This window comes from Martes martes (genome assembly GCF_963455335.1).
Source record: "Martes martes genome assembly, chromosome: 12".
NCBI classification, from domain to species: domain Eukaryota; kingdom Metazoa; phylum Chordata; class Mammalia; order Carnivora; family Mustelidae; genus Martes; species Martes martes.
Genome location: NC_137900.1, coordinates 94,693,631 through 94,706,684, shown reverse-complemented (window position 1 = coordinate 94,706,684; position 13,054 = coordinate 94,693,631). Strand labels below are relative to the sequence as shown.

The 13,054-nt window shown below is 54.0% G+C and overlaps 1 protein-coding gene across 2 annotated transcripts in view; it reads right to left on the bottom strand.

The window, feature by feature from the left end:
* Positions 1–441, bottom strand: part of BRD3 (bromodomain containing 3) — a 33,676-nt gene extending 33,235 nt beyond the window's left edge. The window contains exon 1 of one of the 2 annotated variants that reach the window (XM_080819351.1): positions 313–441. The gene's annotated coding sequence lies outside the window, so the exon portion shown is untranslated. The remainder of the gene's footprint in view (positions 1–312) is intronic. The other variant, XM_080819352.1, reaches the window with a different exon arrangement.
* Between the last annotated feature and the right edge of the window lie 12,613 nt (positions 442–13,054).

The window sequence follows — 13,054 nt, the reverse complement described above, 5'->3', positions numbered from 1 at the left end:
CTCTGGGCTGTGCGCCCCAGCAGCGGCGACGCCCCCAGCCCGGGGCGCGGGAGGGCGCGGGCGAGGGCGAAGGGGAGGGAGCCCGCGCCGCCGCCGCCGCCGCCACCGCCGCCGCCGCGACCCCGGGCGGCCGCCGCGCTTTGTTGCATCGTGGCCGCGCACAAAGGCGGCGGCGGCCCGAGCGCCCGGCTCCCGGGACGCGCCGGCGGCCAGCGCGGGGCGCACGGGGCCGCGCTCCCCGGCCCGCCCGGCCCGCCGCCGCCCGCGCCGCCCGCCGCCCCGCGCGCGCAAGGAAGCAAGAGAAAGGCGTACTTGGCCTCCGCGGCTCCAGCGGCCGTCCCTCCCGGCCCGCGCGGCCGGCTCCTCTTTGGCTCGCCGGCCCCGGCAGCATAATAGACGCGCCGGAGCCGAGCAGGGCTCATGCGCTGCGCCGCGGCGCCTGGCGGGAGTCGTAGTCCGCGGCCGGGCCCGCGCCGGGGCCGCCCAGGGGAGGCCGCGGCGCGCGGACTACATGTCCCGGCCCCGCCGGCGCCGCGCCCCGCCCCGCGCGCCCCCGCCCGCTGCCCGCCCCGCCGACCCGGCCGCGAGCGGGCCCGGCCCGGGGGGCGCGCGGGGCGGGGCGGGGCGGGGACCCCCGGCGGCCGCCCCCAGCCCGGGCCCGCGCGGCCCGCCCTCCGTCCCCGCCGCCCGCCCTCCCGCGCAAGGGGGTTTGCGCCTCCGGGCGAATTTCCTGTGCCCGCGGGAGGCGTGGAAAAGGCAGGAGCGCGGCCAGCGCCGGCCCGCCCGCCGCCACTCCCGCCCGCGGACCCCGGAGCCCGGGGGTGGGGGTCGGGGGCGCCCTCGAGTCCCGGCCGCGCACCGTTGGGGCGGCGCGCACCTGCGGAGCCCCGTGTTTGTAAACAAACCGCGCGCCTAATTAGCCCCGCGGGGGCGCGCGCGGAGGGCGGGGGCGGGGCGTCGACGCGCGCGCAGGGGCGGCCCCGCCCGGGGAGGAGCCGCGCGCGGCCGCGCCCCCCTTATCTACCCAGCTCCGCCTGCGCCCGCCCCCCGGCTCGCGTCCCCCCTGCGCGCGGGTCGAGCGCCCAGTTCCGAGGTGCCAAGAAGGGCGCCAAGCCGCGGGAGCCGGCGAGGAGCAGGGGATGGGCCCAGCCCTGCCCAAAGACCGTGCCCGCCAGCCTCAGTTTCCCCGTCTGCCCAGTGAGAGGCTAGAATGAGATGAAGGTCCCCCGTCCTGGGATTCCAGGAGTGGGCCACAAAGGTAAAAACGAGGAGCCTTGGCCCTTCTGTATTTTGAAAGGCTCAGCTCGCGGGCACGTTTCGGCTCTTGTTTTGGGTAATGTAAGCATGTTGTGTAGGTTGGACCCCTATAAAAACGTCTAAAACAAAAGAAGTCTTCCCCTGTGCTGGCTGAACCTGCCAACTGGAAGGTCGAGTTTCCTTATGTGGTCTGGACCCATCCCAAGCCTCTCGGGTCACTGGGTTTACTTTCAGCCTGAGCAGGAGTTCTGCCGCCGGAAATGCACACATCTTAATAATTCTACAGTGCGTGCGGACTCCATGGGGCCCACTGAGCCACTCTGTGGTCCCGGGCTCACAGGGGAGGGAAGTGAGCCTCTGGGAGAAGCAGTGACCTGCCCAGGGTCAGAGTGTCAGTGAGTGGGAGAGAGCTGAGACGCCACAGCCCCCAGGCCTGGGAAACAGTTTGCAGGAGAGGCTGAAACGTTCCCTGGCCCTCCAGGCTGCCCCTTTGCTGGGAGCCCGGGAGCCTTACACACCCCAGGAGATATTCCGGAGCAAGGTGCTGGCGAGGGCAGGACCCTCCCTTTCTAGTTTACCAAATGGGAGAAGGTGGAGGAGTGGATGGTGAAAATCTGCAGGCCAACACCTCCGATCCAGCCGTGACAGCCCAGGGTGTCAGATCTGGGGTCCTGGTCGCACCCCTCTGGGTGCCCTGATTTAGTACCCCAGGTTTACAGACTCCTGTGCTAGTCACCCCCAAGGCTATGTTCCTTTCTTGCCATCTGGGTCTCATCCTCTAGGACATCCTAGGCCCTCGCCATCAGGGTGACCCCACTTCACTCCTCAGGCCAAAGCAAAGAGCCTTTCCACCTGGTCCTGGCCTTCCAGGGTCTGGCTGGGGTCCACAGAGGGTGCCCCTGACCAGCCTTGCTGTCAGGGCCGCTGATGGAATGCCCGGGGCCCTGAGGAGCCTTCGTGGGCCTTCTTGGGCCCAGGAGTATCCCCATGAGGAATACAGAGGAACCCAGGCCCTCCTTGGGGACCTTGGCTTGGATGGAAGGACCTAGGTCCCCACCTTTCCCTTCCTCGTGCCCACTGGTCGTGCTTGCCGCTTGCATTGTCCAGGTGACTCAGTGGGGTGGCCTTCTGTGAGGCCGGAAGTCTCTAGGAAACAGATCCTGCAAAAGGAATGTGACAGAGACTGTCTTTGGGCATCTCAGGCCCCGGCTAACCACCTGTCAGGGCTAGTGCAGGGGCTCCTCCCTCGGCCCTCCTGAGAGGCAGGGCTGCCTCGGGAAGAAACTCGGGGTGGCCCCGATGCCCATCCCCCCACCAGCCCAGGCTCCTGGAGTTTCATCACCACCAAGGCTGGGCCTCTGGGGACTGCTGAGGGCCCAGAATAGAGTCCTTTAATCTCCGCAAGGCTGGTTTCCTCATCCGTCAGAGGAGTACAAAAATAGGACCTAAGTCTCCCTCTGTGGGAGGCAAAAGAGGTGCGCGCCAGAGGCCTGGCCTATGGCCCCTCCCTCGGTCAGGGCTCCCCTCTCCACCTCTGTCTCTTCCTTACAGGGTTGTTGATTGGCTGACCCGACGCCACGGTGGCGGCCCCGTGAGGGCAGGTCTCCACGCTCAGGGCCTACTCGGGGTCTAGCGCGAATGGACGAATGTCCTCTTCTGCACCCCTGTCCTGTCCTCCAGCCTCCACCTGCAAATTTCAGTGCACCCCGACCTCCTGCAGCTAAGGCAGATGCCCAGCGGGAGGCCTTAAAGCCGTGGCCTTAAAGCTTGCCCTTGGCCTTAAACCCGTGTTTGGGCCAGAACAGGGCCGGGGGCTCAAAGGCCTCAACCCCTTGCACACAGTCTTCACCCAGCACGCCCCTGGAGCCACCGGGCCGTCTGTATTACTGCATTCACAGCTCATACCCAAGTCTCTCGGAGGTTCCGTTATTGTGAGTCCTTCCCAGGAGACTGACCAGCCCTCAGAACAACTTTAAAAAAATTTTTTTTAAAAAGAGGAGTTTCTGTCTCTGCGAACAAAGGCTGGGTTGCAGAGAGCTCCGGGTGGTGAAAAACAGAGGTTTCTAATTACACAGTCTTTTAGTGACCGCTTACTGTGTGCCAGACACGGTGTCATAAGCTTACATGCACAATTCCACTGAATCCCCAAACACTCCTATGACGTAGGGGTGACTCTGCCCACGTTACAGATGGAAATGGTGGCAGAGTGAGGCTGCGTTCCTAGCCTGAGCCTAGTCTGAACCCAGGTGAGGGTTCGCACTTTACCCACAAGGTGTCTTCCGGGAGCCTGCGTTTTGGTAGGAGAGAAGAGGTACGTGTTTGTGGACACGGATGCCCATGGTCACTAACTGAGGGTTCTCTTACAGAAGTGTGGGGAGCCCCCATCGGGGGATGGAGCTTGGAGGTGAGCTTTCTCACTTCCCCATTTTCCCTGGCCCCAAGTGGAAGATCATTTGCATAAAAGCAATAGTAATGTCCTTAAAAGCACCCAGTGCAGAGGTCTTAGGTGTGATCTGGGAGCTTGGGGGGACAGAGGGAGTGGGCTGCGGCCACAGAAGTGCCGTCACAGATGGGCGGCCAGCAGGAGGCAGGGCAGGGAGACGGGGTGGCCTCCAGAGTCTCGGTCTGCTCATCTGTAAAATGGGCATAGTATATGCCTGCCATATAGGCTTGCTGTGAGGACAACTGTGGTAGAAGGACACACGCATAAGACAGCGTCCTGATCCATTCGTTTGTCCACTGCATTGGGACCGGGGGAGGGCAGAGCGCCCTATGTCCCCCTTCCGGGTAGGGCAGATCCAACACGGGAGAAGACAGACAGTGGAGCTGACGTCCTCCTGGGGCGCCCAGAAAGGCATAGATAAGTACAAGATGCCGTGTGCCTCACATCACTCAGAGCCGTGGAGAAAATTCAAGCCGGGAAAGGAGCTGGGAGCTGGCCGGTACGGTCATGGCAGCTACCTATGGGAACTAGAACTGTGAATGATTTCACTTTATTTTTCTCAATGATCATTTCCTTCTTCCACGGCGAACAGGTTTACTATGTACCAAAGCTTGAGTTTTGTTTGAAGAAACGATTGTTGTGATGTAATGGGAGAGGGGGACGGGCCTGGGACGCGCTCCGGTCTCCAGACCCCTGGAATCCTTGCTCAAAGTTTAGGTGCTCCTGGTGTTAGAAGGCGGTGTGCCAACCTCTTGGTTTGGTGACACATGGGAGAGCTCTCTGCACTGACATCCTGCGACATCACGGCCCCTTTGTTTTCCCTCCTCATGTGCCGTCTCTGAGAAAGAATCCCAAGATTACAGGACGAATATGTTCAGAATGATTGAAGATCTACAATAAGTAATTTTTTTTTTTAAAGATTAACAGTGGGCGTCTGGGTGATCTGCCTTTGGCTCAGGTTGTGATCCCAGAGTCCCAGGATGGAGTCCCACGCTGGGCTTCCAGCTCAACCAGTCTGCTTCTCCCTCTGACTGCCCCCTTGTGCTCTCTCCCTCTCTCTCAAGTGAATATATAACATCTGAAAAAAAAAAAAAAAGATATAAAAATTTGAAACTTTGGGGAAAAACCTTAGCAGTTCTAGAAATCAGAGATAGAGACTACAGGGGAATTTGAAACTCAGAGGAAGGGATACTTCGAGACTTAGACAACGTCCAAGAGAGAATTAGTTCCTAAAAGATACATCTGAGGAAATCGATCAGAATGGAATTCAGAGGAGCAAAGATACGGAAAACTGAAAAACTGGAAATTTCGGTGAAGAAACAGGAAAATAGTGTTATGTCATCTTTCTTTCTTTCTCTTCCTCTCTTTCAAGATTTTATTTATTTATTTGACAGAGAGAGACACAGCGAGAGAGGGAACACAAGCAGGGGAGTGGGAGAGGGAGAAGCAGGCTTCCCATCAAGCCGGGAGCCCGATGCAGGGCTTGATCCTGGGGTCCCGGGATCATGACCCGAGCCAGAGGCAGACGCTTAACGACTGAGTCACCCAGGTGTGCCATTATATCATCTTTCTAATAGGAACTCCAGACAGAACCAAATTAGGAATTAAGGGAGAGAAGAAATCTTTGTACAGATAAGAGATGAAACTTCAACAAAACAGATGGGAGAAATGAATCCTTAGATTCAAACACAAGGCACAAGTAGAATAAACAAGAGTGCGTGTACCCCTAAACATATCAAAGAGGAATAAAACAGATCAAAGACAAAGACATCTGACCAGCAATGGGCTGAGATGAAGTCAGCAAAATGGCAGAGCGCAGAACGGCCCGTAACGCCACAGAAACACCAAACACGACCGCCAAAAGATGTCAGAGTAAGCTTTGTCCGAGCTCTGGAAACGAGTTGAAGGCTTATATTAACTGGGAAAACAATCAAGAAGAAGGCAGCTTGATCTCAGCATTTAAAGAAATTCCTGTTGAATGACCAGCTGACCACTGAGCCGATCAAATGGATACTTTACCGGCCACACACAGCACAGAACGCTGGATTTACAAAATAAGCTCAGAAACATCGAGTGACAGCCGCACCAGCATCAGCAAACCTCGGGGAGGGGGGAGAATCGGCTCTCCAGAGTTATCCCATTATAATAATCAAAATGTCCAGTTTTCAACAACAACAACAAAAAGTCATGAGGCGTGCAAAGAAACTAGAAAGTATGGCCTGCACACGGGGTGGGTTGGGGGGGGGGGGGGATGAAAAGAAACGGTTCCGCAGGAAGCAAGCCCAAATGTTGGACTTGTTGGATGGAGACCTTAAATCAGCCCTGTTAATATGATCGACAGCTATGGGAAACCAAGCACAAAGGACAAGGGAACCACAAGCACGACATTTCACCGAACAGATAACACAAGTAGATAGAAATTACTGAAAGGAACCAAATAGAAATTCTGGAGTCGAAAAGACCAGTAGCTGAAAAAAACGCAGTCAAGACCGGGTGCCCTGCCACAAGCTCGAGAAGGTGAAGGAGCGATCAAAGAGCTGGAGATAAGCCTGTTGAGGTGATCCAAACCGAGGAGAAGAAAGAAAAACAAAGAGAACCTAAGAATGCCGTTCAGCATGTTAATATATGCACCGTGGGAGTTCCAGAAGCATGGGGAAGAATGGCTCTTTTAAGAAATACTAGCCAAGGGGCGCCTGGGTGGCTCAGTGTGTTAAAGCCTTTGCCTTCAGCTCAGGTCGTGGTCCCAGGGTCCTGGGATCGAGCCCCGCATCAGTCACTCTGCTCGGCAGGGAGCCTGCTTCCTCCTCTCTCTCTGCCTGCTTCTCTGTGATCTCCGTCTGTCAAATAAATAAGTAAAATCTTAAAAAAAAAAAATAAAAGAAATACTAGCCAAAAACTTCCCAGATTTGATCAACCATAACAGTTTGCATAAGAAGCATGAGAAGTATATCCAAGGTGGGATAAACTCAAAGAGATCTGTATGCTGTAACCAAGATATTGAAAGGTGAAGACAGAGAGAGAATCTTGGAAGCAGCAACAGAGAAGGGAGTCCTCGTGTCTGGGGGTCCTCAGTAAGATCAAGAGCTTACCTGCCGTCAGAAACCACACCGGCCAGGAAGCAGCACGACGACATACGCCAAGTATTGAGAGAAAACCAGAAATCCTGTCAACCGGGAATTCCGTATCCAGCAAAACTGCCTTGCAAAAAAAAACCCAAAAAACAAAAAAACCTGAGAAATCAAGATATTCTGAGATAAACAAAAACTGAAAGGGTTTGGGGCTAGCAAATCTGTCCTTTGAGGAATGAGTGGATAGCAGAGAGTAACCTGAATCCACACAAAGACAGGGCAGGACAGGAAAGGGAACAGCTTCGGTAGAAAGAAAAGTCAGCAGTAATATATTTTGACTACTAACACCTCTTTTTCCTCCTATGTGATTTACTTATTTATTTTTAAAGATTTTATTTATTTATTTAAGAGAGAGAGAGCGAGCGCGTGTGCATGAGTGAGGAGAGGGAGAAGAAGATTCCCTGCTGAGCAGAGAGCCCGATGCGGGGCTTGATCCCAGGACCCTGAGATCATGACCTGAACCAAAGGCAGTTGCTTAACCCACTGAGCCACCCAGGCACCCCTCCACCTACATGATTTAAAAGACACCTGCATAGAACTGTAATTATGTCCCTGGCCAAACAATGTATAAAGGTGTGGTTTGTAACAGTAACAACATGAGGGAGGTATATAGAAACAACCTTTTTGTATGCTATGGAAAGCAATCCAAAGTACCTTTATTATCAGTTAATATGTTGATTGTAATCTCCACGGCAACCAATAAGAAAATAACTAAAAAACATTTATTTTAGAGAGGAAAATGGTACGGTAGCAAACACCTAACACAAAAGAAGGCAGTGCTGGCAGAATTGGCACAGAAAAGGTATAAGACATATAGAAAACACACAGCAAAACAGCAGAAATGCTTCTGTATAGATAATTATATTAAATGTAAATGGGGTGCCTGGTGGCACAGTGGGTTGAACATCCAGTTCTTGGTTTCAGCTCAGGTCATGATCTCAGGATCCTGAGATGGAACAATGCGCTGGGCTCCGTGCTCAGCACAGAATCGGCTTAGGGTTCTCCCTACCTCTGACCCTCCCCCTCCCATAAATAAATAAATAAATAAATAAATAAATAAATAAAAATCTGTTTTTTAAAACAGTGAAAGATGGGGCATCTGGGTAGCTCAGTTGGTTAAGTGTCTGCCTTCAGCTCAGGTCATGATCCCAGGGTCCCAGGATGGAGCCCCGCATTGGGCCCCTGCTTGTCAAGGGATCTGCTTCTCCCTCTCCTTCTGCTTCTCACGGCCGACCCCCCATCTCATGTTCTCTCTCTCACTTTCTCTTGCAAATCAATAAATAAAATCTTTAAAAAAAAAAAAAAAAGGAACCATCTCAGGTCAATCACCTGAACTCCCACTTAAAAGAACTAGAAAAGGAATAAACTAAATTCAAAGAAAGCAGAAGGAAGGAACAGTATAGACCAGAGGGGAGATGAATGAAATAAAGAACAGAAAAGCAATAGAGAGGACCAGTTAAACTGAAAGATGTTCAAAAACAGCGATGATGACGACGACAACTCCAGGGACGCCTGGGGGCTCAGTCAGTTGAGTGTCTGCCTTCAGCTCAGATCGTGATCTCAGGGTCCTGGGATCGAGTCCCACATCTGTTAGGCTCCCTGCTCGGTGGGGAGTCTGCTTCTCCCTCTCCCTCTCCCTGCCATGCTCCTTCTCTCCCCATCTCTCTGTCTCTCTCTGTGTGTCTGTCTCAAATAAATAAATAAAATCTTAAAAAAAAAAAATCCACAAAACCGACCAGCGTTTAGGTAAATTGGCCCAGAAAACAAGAGAGAAGCTCATACTACCAGGTTCCTGCTGCCCTTACAGAAGTAAACGGGGCCCTAGGAGAGCCCCTGGAGCAATGCCGGGCCAACAACTCAACAATGGAGAAGAAGTGGACAGACCCTTCGAAATTCACATGCTGCCAAAACAGAGAAGAAACACAAAACCTGAATAAACCTAAAATAGGTAAACAGACGGAACAGGTGTTCAGAAACTTCCAACAGAGGAAAGCCCAGGACCAAATGGCCTCATTGGTGGGTTCTATCAAATGTTTTAAGGAAGAAGGGACACCAATGCTTCTCAGCCCAAACATAGAGAAGGGGGAATGCTTCCCTGCCACGTATGAGACCGCCATGACCCTCAGCCAGACCAACACCCCTTGTGGATGCAGGCACAGAAATCCTCCCCGAGACTAGCAAACAGCAGATGTAATGGATTACACAAGGAATGGGATTTATCCCAGGAATGAAAGAGCAGTTCAACATAGGAAGATCAGTGAATGTAATACCACCGTATTAAAAGAATTAGGGGGGAAAACGAGGATCGTGTTATGGTGTGAATCCTGTCCCCCTTCCCAACTCATATGGTCGTAAGTCATACCCCTCATTAACCTCAGAATGTGACTGTATTTGAAGATTGGGTCTTTAAAGAGGTGATTAAGTTAAAATGAGGTCTTCAGGGTGGGCCCTAATCAAAGGCGACAGATGCCCTTATAAGAAGAAAAAATGTGGACACCGACGTAGACAGAAAGGGCAGTCTTTTCAGCAAATGGTGCTGGGATAACAGGACAGTCATGAGTAAAAGAACGCAATTGGATCCCTTCCTCACACCATATACAAAAATGAACTCCAAGCTGATCAAAGACCTAAAAGTAAATGGTAAAACTATAAAACTCTTAGAAGAAAACATGGGAATAAATCTGCACGACCTTGGATTTGGCCATGAATTCTTAGATATTAAGGCAAAGCACAAGCAACAAAAGAAAAAATAGGTAAATTTGACTTCATCAAAATTAAAAACTTTGGTGTCTCAAAGGACACCATCAAGAAAGTGAAAAGACAACCCAGAAGAATGGGAGAAAACATTTGCAAATCATCGATTTGGTAAGAGTCCTGTATCCAAAATATACAAAGAACTCTTGTAAGTTAGCAGCCCAAAGACCAGCGACCCAAATTAAAAACAGGAGAAAGACTTGAAGAGACCTTCATGCTTGAGACCTTGATAAGGTTTGTATCTCCAAACACTGTCTAGAGACGGCCAAGAAGCACACAAAAAGAGCCTTCAACACCATTAGCCACCAAGACTATAAAGGTCAAAGCTGCAATGAGAGTGTCGCTTCATACCCAGGAGGAAGGCTATTTAAAAAAAAAAGTGGGGGGGGAAGCAAGCAGTGTTGGAAAGGATGTGGAGAAGTTGGAGCCCCTTGTACATTGCTAGAGGGGATGTGAAATGGAGCAGCCCCTTTGGAAAACAGTTTGGTGGTTCCCAAAAAAGTTAAACGTAGCGTTACCCCATGACCCAGCAGTTCTACTCTCGGTTACGCACCCAAGAGAACGGAAACAGATGTTCGAAGAATTGTACACACATGCTTAGAGAAGCCTTATTCCTGACAGCCAAAAAGTGGACTCAACCCCAATGTCCATCAAGCGATTCATGATCCATAAAAGGTGGTGTGTCCACATGTGGGATATGATTCGGCCACGAAAAGGAAGGACCGACCCCTGTTACAACATGAACGGATTCAGATGATGCTGTGCCGAGTCAAAGAGACCAGACAGAAGATGGTATGTTGCACAGTTCCGTCGATAAGAAATGCCCACAGGTGGCAAGTCCACAGAGATGAGTGGTTGCCGGGGCTGGCAGGGGAAGGGAGCACGGGGAGTGACTGCTTCATGGGTGCGGGGTTTCTTTGGGAGCTGATGCGTTGTGAGGGACCTGGGTAGAAGCCATGCGTGACCTTCCCTCTGTGTCTGCAGGAGAGAAGGGGCCCCCGCGCGCCCAGCCCTAGCCCCCTCCCTCAGACTTTGTTCACGGTGTGTTACCTTGGGCTTCTGCCTCTTAAAGCTGGTATTAACCCCGATTGATCTAACAGGAGAGATGGGGGGGAGGGGAGAGGGCGGGACTCTGAGGTCTCCCTGCACTCAGCGGGACAGGGAACTGGAAAGGCACCCACAGAGAGAATAACAGCTTAGCTAACTTTCAAGCCATTAACAGGACACAAAAAAGTGAGTTATTCTCTGTCACATGCACGTGCACACGCCACGCCGTTTGGGGATGAGGTCAGGGAGGGTTCGGAACGGTGGCCCGTGGACATCGGCCGTTGAGAGGCAGCACCAACGATCAGAGGGTTTGCATTTCCGCGTCGCTCCCAACAGTCCCCCTTGCTGTGTGGCTTCCAGCTCATGGCTAAACCCCTCTGAGCTTTGGTTTCCGCTATTGTAAAGGCGAAAGGACAGGGAACTCACCTGTCAGGGTTCTGAGGGACGATCGAGATGGTGCTTGCATAGCCGGATGAAGCAGAAGGGCTCTGGCCACAGCCCGGGGGTGTGAGATGATGACTTGGGCCTGACAGTGAGGGAGGGAGTCCTGAGAAGTGGCAGATGAAGGGCAGACCCATGGGGCTCCCCACTCTGGGCACAGGCACCCCCGTCTCCCCAATGCCCCGATTAGGAACTGGTGTCATACCCTTGGCTCCCACCACCTCACTCCCCACATCCAGTTGGCTGCCACCTCCTTTGGGTTCTGCTTCCTAAATATCACTCCAGTATGTCCACTCCCTCCCTACCCCTGTAAGACAATGACCTCCGGCTTCGGCAGAGCAGAGGGAGGGAACACGCCGGTGGAGCGGTGTAGTCTCCAGGCTGGCCTGCGCCTCCCACACGCTCCAGCCGATCACATCCCGGCCCTCAGGCTCACCAAACCCCTTCCTGCTTCAGGACCTTTGCACAAGCTGTTTGCTCTTCCTGCTTGGAACACTCCTCTCCTCTGCCTGGGTTTCCCCGGCTCCTGCTGCTTGCCTTTCCTGTGTCCCCTCAGGCTCTCAGGGGTCTCCTCCTCAGGGAGCCTGCCTGACCATACCCCCTCTTTTTATCCCTCACACACATCACAGGACTCACCGCCACTGTGGCGCACAGCTCTTTGGCTCCGTGTCCCTCTCAAGGGCTGTGGCTCTGTGGCCGTATTAGTCTCCCTGTCCACACCTGGTGCTTAATGAGCTCCACAACAACGTTTGGACTGATCTGTCGGGTACGGCTCTCGGCCATGGGCTGTGATGCCTGGTGGGGCTCTGCGCAGGGCCCTTGTCAAGGGGTGAAGAGGAGACACCGGGAGCGGATGAAGTCACTGCGGTGGCCCTCGGTGTGCTTTCGTCATGAGAGCTGCTCATTTTATTTATTTTATATATTTTTTAAGTCATTTCTACCCCGAGGGTGGGGCTCGAACTCACAACCCCACTGACTGAGTCAGCAGGCGCCCATACAGTTGCTTGTTTTAGGAAGATTTGTAGAGCTCTTTGAATCAACAGAGGTCAGTTCATCCCTTTCTTTATGCAGGAAAAGAAGTCCGTCTCCACTCGCCCGCTGTGCCTCTGCCTTCTCCAGGAGGGGGCTGTGACGCCAAGCTGAACCTTCTCGAAAATACGGAGGAGAAGACGGTGTGTCATGCTCTTGAGAAGCCGTAGGATGAAGCAGAAAGTCGGTTTGGGGGTTCGGTGAAGGTGGTGTGGGAGGGGGGTGTGGGGAGGCCTGCACACCAGCACACCCGCCTCTCCTTCCAGGCCCTCTGTCCCTGTTGTCACCTGGCTGCCCTCTCTGAATCACCTTACACGCAGGAGCACAGCACCCCACCCAGATGGCCCTTCCCTCCCCAGCCCTGCGCTGGCCCGGAACCCCCGCGTCCAACCCCCGCGTCCAACCCCCGCACCGCCCGCCCCCCACAGCCCGGAGCGCCGTTACTGACCCGCCTCACACACAGACGAGAAAACGCAGGCAAAGGGGAAGTGTATGTCAGGAGTTGTCGGAGCCAGGATCAGCCAACACCCACGGGCTTAACCACGAGGCTCCCCTGACTCGTCTCCATGCTCCCCAAATTCTGCACACAACAGCTGGGGGTTCACAGAAGCTGGGGGTGCGGGGACCCTGGTCAAGATACAGGTCAGTAGGTGCAGCAGGGAGTGGACGCCGTGCATGACCGAGGTGTCCGCCCCCCCCCCCCAGAATTTGCAGGGCTGGGACAACGCTGCAGAGGGAACTATAGCCCCGCGAGTCACCCCGCGAGTCACCCAGGGGCCCAGCTTCCTTGGGCCCTGCCCAGGGCCATCCGGGGGCACAGTGCCACCTGCAGCAAACGAAGACTCGAAGGAGGAGGGAGACCTGCCTCTGGTGTGGAGTGCTGCCTCACCCAGTGAGCCCAAGCCCCGGCCCCCCATGCTCTCTCTGGGTGCCATGAGGGTCATGTCCCATTCTT